Source organism: Peromyscus leucopus, chromosome 23 (assembly GCF_004664715.2).
Source record: "Peromyscus leucopus breed LL Stock chromosome 23, UCI_PerLeu_2.1, whole genome shotgun sequence".
NCBI lineage: Eukaryota > Metazoa > Chordata > Mammalia > Rodentia > Cricetidae > Peromyscus > Peromyscus leucopus.
This window is the reverse complement of record NC_051082.1, coordinates 33,078,940-33,090,115: the sequence shown is the minus strand read 5'-3', so window position 1 is coordinate 33,090,115 and position 11,176 is coordinate 33,078,940. Positions and strand designations below refer to the sequence as shown.

Below are 11,176 nucleotides of genomic sequence, written 5' to 3'. Positions count from 1 at the left end.
CCAGGACCCTGGTTGGCTGACAATTGTCCAGGGGTATCTGTAAAACAAAAAATAGGTGTGTGCTAGACTTGGGGACATCTGGCCACCGTATCTAATGGTTGGAATGTTTGGGATGTCAGGTACTTCCTCACCCCTGGGTGGATCCCTGGGTGGTATCAGCTCGAGGCTTTTCCTGGATCTGGGTGTTGCCTGGAGTCAGCCTGTCAGAGAAGCTGTGTCTAGGCCCCTAAGCCTATCATGGCTACTGTGTGGTCAAGCTATTTTGGGGCCTCTTCACAGATGGGACACCAAGAGTGATTTGCAAAGATGAATCACCGCTTCTCTGAAGTGTTGCTCATCCCAGATTTGATGGAGGGCTCGGCTGTTAGGTATGAGGCTCGATCTCCAGCTTCACCCCAGACAACACTGTTATAAAGAGCACACTGTATTTGTTGCTGTGACCAAACACCAGGACCAAAAGCAACTTACGAAACAAAGAGCGTATTTAGGCTCATGGTTCCAGAAGGAGAATCCATAATGGTGGGGGAAGCTTGGCAGGTGACCACAGCAGGAAGCTGAGAGATCCTATGTTCAAGAGCAAACAGGAAACAGAGAGAGCAAACAGGAAGTGGTGCGAGACTAGACACCCTCAAAGCCCATCCCCAGTGACATACTTCCTCCTGCAAAAGCTCCACTTCCTGAAAGTTCTACGGCCTCAAACAGCGCCACCTACTGGGCACCAAATGTCCAAATAATGAGCCTGTGGGGGACCTTTCTCATTCAAACGGCCACCCATGCTGAAGAATCAGTGGCCGATACCAAGAGAAGACGTCATCTTATTAAGTTGTCAGACCCGGGGTCCTACATCCTTCTTGAAAATTGCTTTAATTTTTTTTTTTTTTTTTTTTTTTTTTTTTTTTTTTTGAGATTGGGTCTTACTGTGTATGTGTGTATCCCAGGCTGCTTTGGAACTGGAGGCCTTCCTGTCTGGATTTCAGGAATGTGCTACTACACCAGCTCCAAATTCTTTTAAGAGACTGGAACAATTTAACAAGTATAATATGATAGGATTTAATAGATGAATATTCTAAATCCATCATTCGTTGAGAGGAAGCTGGGATGGAGCAAGTACAGTGAAGACCTCACCACCACAGGCAGCAACTTTGTTTCTAGAAGCTTCCAGTTCCTAGCAGGGACCGCATGGCTTTGCAATCTTCCTGCCTCTGCCTCTGGAGTGTTAGGATTACAGGTGTGTAGTGGAGTAGTTTCTTTCTATGAGGCAGAACTTCTTTTGAAAAGGGGTATGAAGAAAAAGGACACACGCTCAGAGAACACTGAGTATGGAGTTTTGTATGCTTTTAAAAAATATTTTAAAACACTGTGTGTGTGTATGTGTGTGTATGTGTGTGTGTGTGTGTGTGTAGCTCAGAGGACAGCTTGTAGAAGTCCTCTCCTTCCACTAGGTGGGTTCCAGGGACGGCATCGCATCATCAGACTTGCAGCAAGTGTCCTTCCTTACCTGCAGAGCTGTCTTGCTGGCCTGAATTGTTTTATTTATCAGACAGAGATAAAGGTGCTTATGGAGGACTCTGTTTCCCCATTCAGAGAAAGGGGGCCCAAAACCAACATAGCGGGAAGCCGGGCACCTTTTAGCTCTCATCTCCAGCTTAGCCTCATTCCTACCCTCTCCAAAAGGGCCAAAAGCCAAGATGTCGCCCCAAAGTGTGTTGTGGGAATTTGTGATAATTTCTCTGGTGGTATGATGAGACTTTTGCAGACTACAACCCCCAGAGGATGGAACCACATGGCTTGTGTTCTGTTAGCCTGGTGAGTAAAACACACACACACACACACACACACACAAAACACATGTATGTTTGTATGTATGTATGTATATGTATATATAAAGTCTTTCCTGGGATTCTGAATTTTTAAAACATTTCAAAATACAAAGAAAAAAAAAAGCCCAAACAATTTCAGTGCATGAAAGTCAGACAACCTAAAACCAAGCAACAGAAAAACAGAAACTGGACTACATAGAGGTAGCTACATAGAACCCTTTCTCACTTCAGCCAGACTCTAGGATACAGTTTCTTTCGTATAAGTTAAATATACAGCAGGCAGTGGTTCCCAGGGCCAGTCCAGAAATGAATTCGTAAGAGAACAGGCTCAGTGATCAGGGGTCGGACTGCCTCTATCACCTCTGTGCTTGGGTGGAAGGCAAACGTGATGTTCCCTGCCCCGGGTGGTGGCTTTCACACAGGACCCTGTCATTTAGACACCTAGGCTCCGGGCTCCCTCTTAGGCCCTGCCATTAGTGGGGTTAAAATGCCTGTCGGACCAACATTAGGCTAGGTTGCCCTCGCTTGCGCGGTCATCTGCTTGTTGCGGCCCCTAGGCGCCAAGGTCTGCAAGATTCATTGTGTCCACTGCATCCCCAGCGGAGCGCAAACTTGGCCCTCGGTGACGATTTTAAAGCCACCGGGAAGTAAGAGGGTTTAAAGAAAAGCAAAGCCCCTCTTACCTTATAACTAGAGACAAAGTCCTTGCTTGGCTCGAGAGCTGGGTTTTTTTCCCCCCCAAACTTGAGTGTTCAAGCACTGGGCATCAGAAATCATGTGGCTGCCTTAAAAAAAAAATCCTCCTTGCTTTTGAGGTCAGGGTGACCGGGACAGGACCTGAGTCCCCGCGTGAACACTCAATCACTCCTGCAGGGCCTGACACCCAGTAAATGACCTGTAAGTCTCTGATTTAAAAACAAAACCAGAAACACTGCTCCCCCCCCCAACCCCCACCGCCCCGAAACAAGAGCCAGGATGTTCCCGGGCCAGGAAATCCGCTTCTCTGCCCGCGTCCCAGCCTCCTCCTCGCGCCTCCATTTGCTGAACTCACGGTGGATTCCGGGCCCCGGAAAGCGACACCTGCCGGCGGCTGGTGGCAGTGCGGCTCACCCGAGCCCGGCCTCCTGCACGGCCGGGCCGCCCCAGGCCCCAGGCCAGGGCGCCTGCCTGGGCTTTGCCTGTCTGTGCAAGCCAGTTCTTGAATGGGCTGCTGCGGGCACAGCACGGCCTCCTTTGAATGATCTTCCAAAACTTCTCCAACAAACATGTCTCGGGGAGCCCGCATGTCTTCTGGCTTGGCCCTGGGTGACGCCTCTAGTCTGCCTGCCCTCCCCCCACCCCCACGCCTCCTGTTAAAAGGGTCTGGTGTGCTCTGTGTTTATATTTCCCCCCAGTGAATCGCATCAATTTCAACTCTTTACCAAATGGGTGGAGTCCCCTCTCCTCCCTCATTAGGTCCTTCTCTGTGCTTCTAGCAGCAGAGAGGGAGGTGGTGGGGGCACAGGGGGACCGTGAAATTCAGGGAGGCCAGCCTGGGCTAGGTATCTTGCCTCAAAAACAAAGAGCAAAACCGAAAAAAGAGCACCAGCTTGTTTCTCTGACATCACCGGTAACTGTGTTCAAAAGGCTCCCTGGCACTCAGTTGTTCTCTGGGAAGCTCTCCCAGACCCTTGCTTCAAGCAGGAACCCTAATTAGTGTAGGGCGACAGTGGTAGCTAGTCACAGAGGCTGCCACAACGCAGCAGGAACACACCGCGTCCAATTTACGATCGGCCGCTGTCCTTGTCGCCAGGGCCTGTAAAGGAAAGCCTGGAGACACCAACTGCGACAGTCGGCCTGGAGCTGCTGGTTTAGGGCTGGTCCTCTCCAGGAAGGGAGAGATCCAAGTTGTTGTGAGGCTGGCACACGGGCAGGGCCTTCCGTTAGAGGGAACTGTGGGTGTGGGAGATTTAAGGTGCCACTGGCCGTCCGGGTGGACAGGCAGAGTGGTGGTCTGACTCTGTGCTGTTTCTCTGCAGGCCGGGAAGGAAGCGGGGAGCCTGGAGTTAGTATGTGGGTGTCAGAGTTCTCCCGGCCGCCGGGAACTTGTTAGGAGTGGGAATTTCAGGGTGCTGGTGTGAAGACTGTTACCAGTCTCTGAGGACGGGCCTGCTCATCAGGTCCCTCTCTTCTATGGACTGGGGACAGAACTTGGGGGCTTAAAGGAGCCCTGCAGGTAGTTCTGTGGTTCCCGAAAACTTGACAAGGGGTTGGGTGTGGCTTAGTGGGGCCGGAGGGCTGGGCAAGCAAACAGCAAGGCTGGGACTATCCCTCCGATCCCTGTAACAATAGTTCAGGAAGCTGAGGCAGGAGGATCACAAGTTCAAGGCCGGCCTGGGCTCTAGAGTGAGACCCTGTTTCAAACATCCAGAACCAAAAGAGATGTTTGCTCGCCTCTAAGTTAGAGAAGGGAGCAGGGTGGCTGGTGGGCAGACTCCAGGGCAAAGCTGAGCTGACGAGCATGGGAGTGTACCGCCACTAGGTACAGGTGTGGGGAGGGGAGCCACAGCGAGTGCCAACACACAAAAATTCCAGTTAACCTGGAGAGCGTAGTTCGCCTGATTTTGGGTTCTGTGAGTCTAATGTGACTACCCGGAGGACATCCACGGAGGGAGGAGCTTCTCGAAACCACCAGAAGAAGTCAGAGCTGGAAGCGCAGGTGGGGAGAGCCCCCCTCCCCCCAAGTTGAAATGAGAGCGGTGTCTCGGTTCACTGTGCTGAGGGGGGGTCAGACAGAGTGGGGAAGTCAAGATGGTTCAAACCTGGGCAGAGAGGAAGAAAGAAAACCCTGTGTGGAGTCACTGAGGCAGAGCCGCGAGACATTCCAGTAAGAGGAGTAGGAGAGAGCCGCCTTGAATGGTGCTTTCGAACCAGCGGCCACCCAGGGACAGTAGAGCTGGAGGGATGGACCAGCGGGTAAGAGCACACGCTGCTCTCGCAGGGGCCCAGGTTCTGTTTCCAGCATCCAACAGAGTCAGCTCTAATTCTAGCCCCAGGGCATCTGATGCCCTCTTCTGGACTCTGGTCAACTGCATACATGTTCTCTCTCTCTCTCTCTCTCTCTCTCTCTCTCTCTCTCTCTCTCTCTCTCTCTCAAGAAATCTTTGAACAACAATAGACAATGTCAGAGGGTCTCTCATAAGGCAGAGACAGTTTCCCCAAAGCCTTTTTTTTTTTTTTTTAAGAGACAGAGTTTTTCTGTGTAGCCCTGGCTGTCCCAAAACTCGCTCTGTAGACCAGGCTGGTCTCGAACTCAGAGATCTGCCTGCCTCTGCCTCCCGAGTGCTGGCATCTGAGGTGTGCCTTACCTTGCCATTCACTCTTTCTTGGTTTTATTCAGTCCAGGACTCCAGCCCCTAGAATGATTACCACATGTTAGATGGGTCTCCCCACTTCAATTAACTCAACCTAGAAACTCCCTCACAGGCATGCTCAGAGACCTGTCTCCTCCATGATCCCAGATCCTCTTGACAATATTGATCACCATAGGTAGAACTTTCTCTCTCTCTCTGAGACAGAGTTTCTCTGTGTAATAGCTCTGGCTGTCCTAGAAAGTACGGCAGGACTGAGGAACTCTCAAAAACTTCCGGCCCCCGGAACCGGAAAGGGACAATATTGGGAAACCGGAGTCTTAAGTTTGATCTATAACGTTGTACAGGCACTAATTTCCTGATTATGACATAAGCTATGTTAGTATGTTTAGCTGGGCGAGGGATATATGGTAATTCAGTTGTTGCCCCTCGGGATTTTTTTTTTTTATTTTATTTTATTTTTGGTATAATGTAATACAACATTTCTCTCTTGAGATTTTTGAGTCTCTGTGTGACTATCCAGGGACTTTCTATCATCCTGCCTCAGCCTCGGAATGCCTAGCTCTTTGTTTATTTGTTTGCTTGTTTTGGTTTTTTGAAACAAAGTCAAATGTAGACCAAGCTGGCCTTGAACCACTAACCTTCCTGACTTGATCTCCCAGCTACCGGGATCACAGGCGCGTAGCTGCCTTACCAGGCTTATCCTTGGCGCTTAGTGCTTTTTTATTAAGCCTAAAATTAAGTCTGAAAAGTTCAAAAAGTAAAATCTCTAGTTTGTGTGTGTGAATGGCATGGGGTTTGTGATGCAAAATACATTTCATGTGGAAGACTGTAGGGGAAATGTTCACATTCCTGGACTGTGAGAAAAGTCTGTCTGGTTCTGCCAGCCTGGGCCAGGCAGGGCTGAGGGGCAGGGGGTGGGGTGGGTGTCAAGGGTCTGGTGTGTGTGTGTGTGGGGGGGAACTGTGGGTTTGAAGCTGCCGAGCGAGAGCAGGTTGTGGTCAGAGACGTTAGCAGCTGGTGCTACCACAGCGTGTCCAGGCCTTTCTACAGCTGTTACACAGGGGCCATGGAGCCCAGAAGCGGCAGGAGCTAGGACCCAGGACGTTGAGGTGCATTCTGGGGCTAGAGAGCCTGTCCCAGAACTCTTATTAGAGCGATCACAGCCATTGTGGGGCATTTGGATGCCCAGAAGCAATACTCTAGGGAGAGGATGGTGTGGGATAGTCTGTGGTGGTGGGATTTCTTCCATTTGTGTGTGTGTGGAGGGAATGAGCCTTAGTTTCTAAAGGCCACAGGCAGTGTGTGTCCCTCGCAAAGCATGAGTCCTTCAAGCAACCCAGAGCACAGGCAGTCTGCTAATCAAGTGCTTTGCCAGCACCCCAGCACAGGCAGCTAGCTACCCTGGCAGTTCTCTGCTGGGGTGACTTTGCCCCACCCCCACCCCAGGAGACATTTGGCCACGTCTGGGGACATTTTCGGTTGTCCCACTGGAAGGATGTACGGGCATCTAGGCATCTAGCGCAGCTGTTGAACGCCCCGAAGGGTTCCTGATGGCCCTCACCACCCCTGTGGTGAAATGCCTTCTGGGGCCGAATGTCGGTGGCACACAGGCTCTGACAACCGGAGGTGGAGGAGATGGAAATTCAAGCTCTGTCTCTGGTCCAGAAGTTGCCTGGGCGCTTTTCATGAAGGAGAAGGTATTCACTTCACTTCCTGGCTTGGTTTCAAGTGGGTAATTATAACCTGCCTACCTGAAGTTTACACTGAGTTTCAGAATGTGTCTGTCTTCGCGCTTAAACAAGCCGAAGTATGGCTGTATTCTCGGCAACAGGGCGATATTCTGTGCCCAGATGGGTTACAGGTCAACAGCGGGTTAAACGATTGGTCTGCAAAGTGATTCGAAGCCTTCAGGGATTAAAAACCAGGAAAACAAGAAACCTGGGACACCGCTGCCATTATTAATTATTAGCAATATTACAGCGTTTCTTTGACCACTCAGGATTCCCACAGGATTCCTGTTAGTACTAAGGTCAAAACCAGATTTGTGACCTTCAGTCTAAACCTACACAGCCTGGAATTAATAAGTTAGCCGTTAAAAGCTGGGCGCTCTGCAGTGCCCGTCAGCTCAGGAGCCTGGGAGAAGCTTGGCTCCGGGGACGCCGAGCCTCCAATCTCCTGTCTGTTCTTGCTGTTCCCTATTTAGAAGGGATCAGCACATACTTGTCTGTTGCTTCAAGGCAAGAGAAATCCTGAAGGTATTCAATAGAGTCTCACTTCCAGCAAAGCCAAGGGAGCCTGGAACCAGTTAAGGGCAAGGCTCTGTCTTTCTTTTCCCTTCCATTCCAAAGACGACAATAATTCAGGGTAGCAAGATTTAAAATCTGAAGCCATGTTGGGCTGGAGAGATGGCTCAGCGGTTGAGAGCACTGGCTGCTCTTCCAGAAGACCCGGGTTCAATTCCCAGCTGCCATATAGCAGCTCACACCTGTTAGTAACTCCAAGATCTGACACCCTCACATAGACATACATGCAGACAAAATACTAATATAGATCAAATAAAAATAAGCAAATTATATAAAAAAATGAAGCTGTGCTTGATACATCTAATGGTTATCATTAGGACTTGTTTGGAAAACTGACTCACGTTTCTCTCTCTATAAACACCACATGAATGTTAAACAGGATGAAAGGCCACAGGCATACAGACAGTAAGTATTTTAGGTTGGTTTATTCATTTTCTCTAGAATTTCTATCTTTACAAGGATGGTATCCACTTCATCTTGGTATGCTGCAGGCCGCAGGAATATATCGTAAGAACTCAGCTGGTTATGGCAAAGTCACTACCTGGAGGGATCAGGGAATTCCTCCAGAGGAAGCCAAATCCCAAGGAGTTTTTGGTGTTACTTGGCTTGTTATATATCAGCTGTATTCTGTTAAGAAAATCATGTGTGCCTTCATAGTTTTTCCAATTGACTTTTCCCTAAGAAGGACTAACAGTGTGGACTGATCACTCTCTGGACATACACATTCCAGGTATTTGGAGAACAGCCTCAGGAAAGGCTTTCTCTGGAATCAGATTATCTCCCTTAGCCACTTTCAAGGACTACAGGAAACACCACCCAGGGGGGCGCCCAGCTTCCGAGGACTAACAGTGATAACAGCCCACCTGCAAGTCTCCTGACTTACGGTAAATTCCACAGGGAGACACCGCCTAGGAGAGGTGGACGTTAAGTAATAGCTTTACACAATTTAGCTCGGACCCTCCCTTTATATACCAGGACTTCTAGGGCACAGGGCAGAGAAAAAAGAATGGAAGAACTAGATGGGTAAGAACTTGAGAGGAATGAACTGAGATGGGGAAGAACTAGATTGAAGGGCTAGAAGAGAGAACAAGAGGAATGAGATGGGGAAGAACAAGATGAGGAAGAGCCAGATGAGAGAGAAGAAGACGGAAGAGGAGCTGATAGGGGAAAGAACTAGATAGATGAGAACCTAGAAGGGACAGAACTAGATGAAGGAATTAAGATAGAACCTAGAGGGGACAGTAGATAAATATAGAGAAATCAGGCAAGAAAGGAGCTAGACATGAGAACAGAACTGAAGCTGTGTATAAAGGATGTTATGCCAGAGGAATTAAAGCAAGTGGACTATAGAACTCCGTGTGCTGCGATTATATTTCCTGAAAATAGTCCTCGCCGTTAGTAGTTCTCTCTCCTGAGCCCCTGGGATGTATAATATTAAGGCTGATCCCTCTAGTATTATACAAGATTGGTAACATAGAGTTTTGGCCAAGTGCAACTTTGGGGATTTTTGAATGGTGGTATTTACTGTTTTTCTGTTGGACACATCTTTATTAAATAGATTTGGGAGCTAGGGAGAAGGCTCAGTAGTTAAGGGCACTGGCTGCTCTTGCAGAGGACCTGGGTTCCGTTCCCAGCCTCCACATGGCAGCTCACGGCCACCTTTAACTCCAGTTCCAGGGGATCCAATGGCCTTTTCTGGCCTCCTGAAGCAGCAGACATGTACATGGTACATGGACACACATGCAGACAATACACTAACACATGTGAAATAAATACATCTTGAAAGCATTATGGATAGGTCTGGAATGGCATCTCCTGGTGCCACTTTTTCTTGAAATCCATTCTCTCCACCCCACCCCCCCCAGGTATAAACGTGGCCTTTTGTCTAGCTGACCCATCCACACTTGTTCTCATCTAAAAACATGTGATTTTGAAGTTGCCATACTGAGAGGCAGAACTTGTAGCCAAGGGACAAGAGTCCATTCTGCAAAGTAAACTGATGTTTCTTGGACAGAACCTGAAGCTGTGCCTACCCCGGGACCAGGAGTCGATTCGGCTTGGCTGCTCCCCAGGTGCAGACCGACCGGAGTCCTAAGCGACGCCGCAGGTAACTCAGCCCCACCATCACTGCTTGTGGTGAGTACTGCTTGCTGCCCCTACTTTACAGTTGGAGAAACAGGGGCTCTGAGAAGTTGCCAACGTCACCCACAGGAGCAGCAGTGAAACGATCTGGCATTTGCAGAATTCCAGCCGTTCCTACAGCCCTTGCTCTTGACCCTTTCACCGTGAGAACTGTGTAGTTTTTCAGAGGTTTCTACTCTCACTTGTTACCTCGGGCTCGGCGGACAGATGGCCCTGGGGTCCTGGACTAGGTCTTTCTATAAAGACCTGCTTTGGAAATGGTTAGAGTACACGTGTCGTGAAGAGAAGTCCTGCTGGGTCAAATTTGGTGCCCGATTGTGATCAGATCATTTCCCGCCTCTCTCGTATTTGAATTTGGGTGATGGGATGTTTCCCAGTTTTTTTCTCAACTGATACTCCCTAAAGTTCAATTACACCCCCCAGCATGGCCTTGCAGGGAGCATTTGACTCAGGGCTGTTTTGGGAAGTGCGGTGTGGCATCCTTATCTTGGAGGGGTGACTAGAAAGTCAAGCTACTTCCTTAAACATGAGACACACTACCTCGGAGTCTAACCTCAGCTAAGCCTAGAGAGGCAATGGTAAAGCCTGAGAGTAAAGGAGCCCTTGGGAGGCTGAGATAGGAGGATCATGTAGTCAAGGCTAGCCTGGGCTAATGTAATAAGATCAGGTCTGAAGTAAGAGAGAAAAGAAAGCTCACTGTAGGACGGTGCTTGTGATCCCAGCTCATGGGGGAAGCAAGGCAAGAAGAGCATGAACTGGAAGCCAGTCTAGGTTACATATATATATATATATATATATATATATATATATATATATATATATATATATATTTATATACACACACACGTATATATATGTATACGTATGTATACGTATGTGTATGTATATGTATGTATATATATATATATACACACACACACATATATATATTTGTTTAAAAAGCAAAAAAGAAAAAATCACAAGAGTGTAGGAGTGGGTAGATTGGTTAGCAAATCAACACTCCCAGTTACACTTATTCAGGGTTAAATAGGACCATTTTTTGCAGCAAGTTTCAAAAACAGCCATTCTCTAACCGACAGTTCTGTGCTTGTAAGACACGGCCTTGGAGGCCCTTTGGATCAATCCCAGCCTGCGGTCCAGCCCCACTGACATTCCCTACCCAGCAGCTATCCCAGGTGGCCAGCCCCCTTTCACTTCAGGTTGGGTGAAAGGTGAGTGGTGGCTGCCTCATAGACCCCCCCGCACCCCCAGCCCCCCCTCCGAGTTCTGGGTTCCTGTGTGCTCTGGGACTCTGAGATCTGGCAGTTCTGCAGTAATGTGCTGCTGAACCTCAGGCCTGGCGGGGAGGCATTCTCTGACATTGTTCATGGGAAGAGATCGTTCAAGTGCTTTAGACTTCTAGACCTTTCTCCCACGTGGACCTCTCATCCTTGGAGAGGCCTGGGCTGCCAGTCAGTGATAGAACACTTGCCTAGAATGTACAAGGGTTTGATCCCCACCACTGGGGGAAAATTTTTAAGAAACAGCCTCATCTCATCCCAGATGCTTTCCTCACTTC

At 48.9% G+C, this 11,176-nt stretch overlaps 1 long non-coding RNA gene across 1 annotated transcript; it reads right to left on the bottom strand.

Moving 5' to 3' along the window:
- Positions 1 to 4,865, bottom strand: LOC119086524. Its single transcript, XR_005089829.1, has 3 exons — positions 2,504 to 4,865; positions 469 to 564; positions 1 to 37 (listed from the first exon to the last, which is right to left on the bottom strand). It is a non-coding gene; the product is annotated as an uncharacterized LOC119086524 (long non-coding RNA).
- Between the last annotated feature and the right edge of the window lie 6,311 nt (positions 4,866 to 11,176).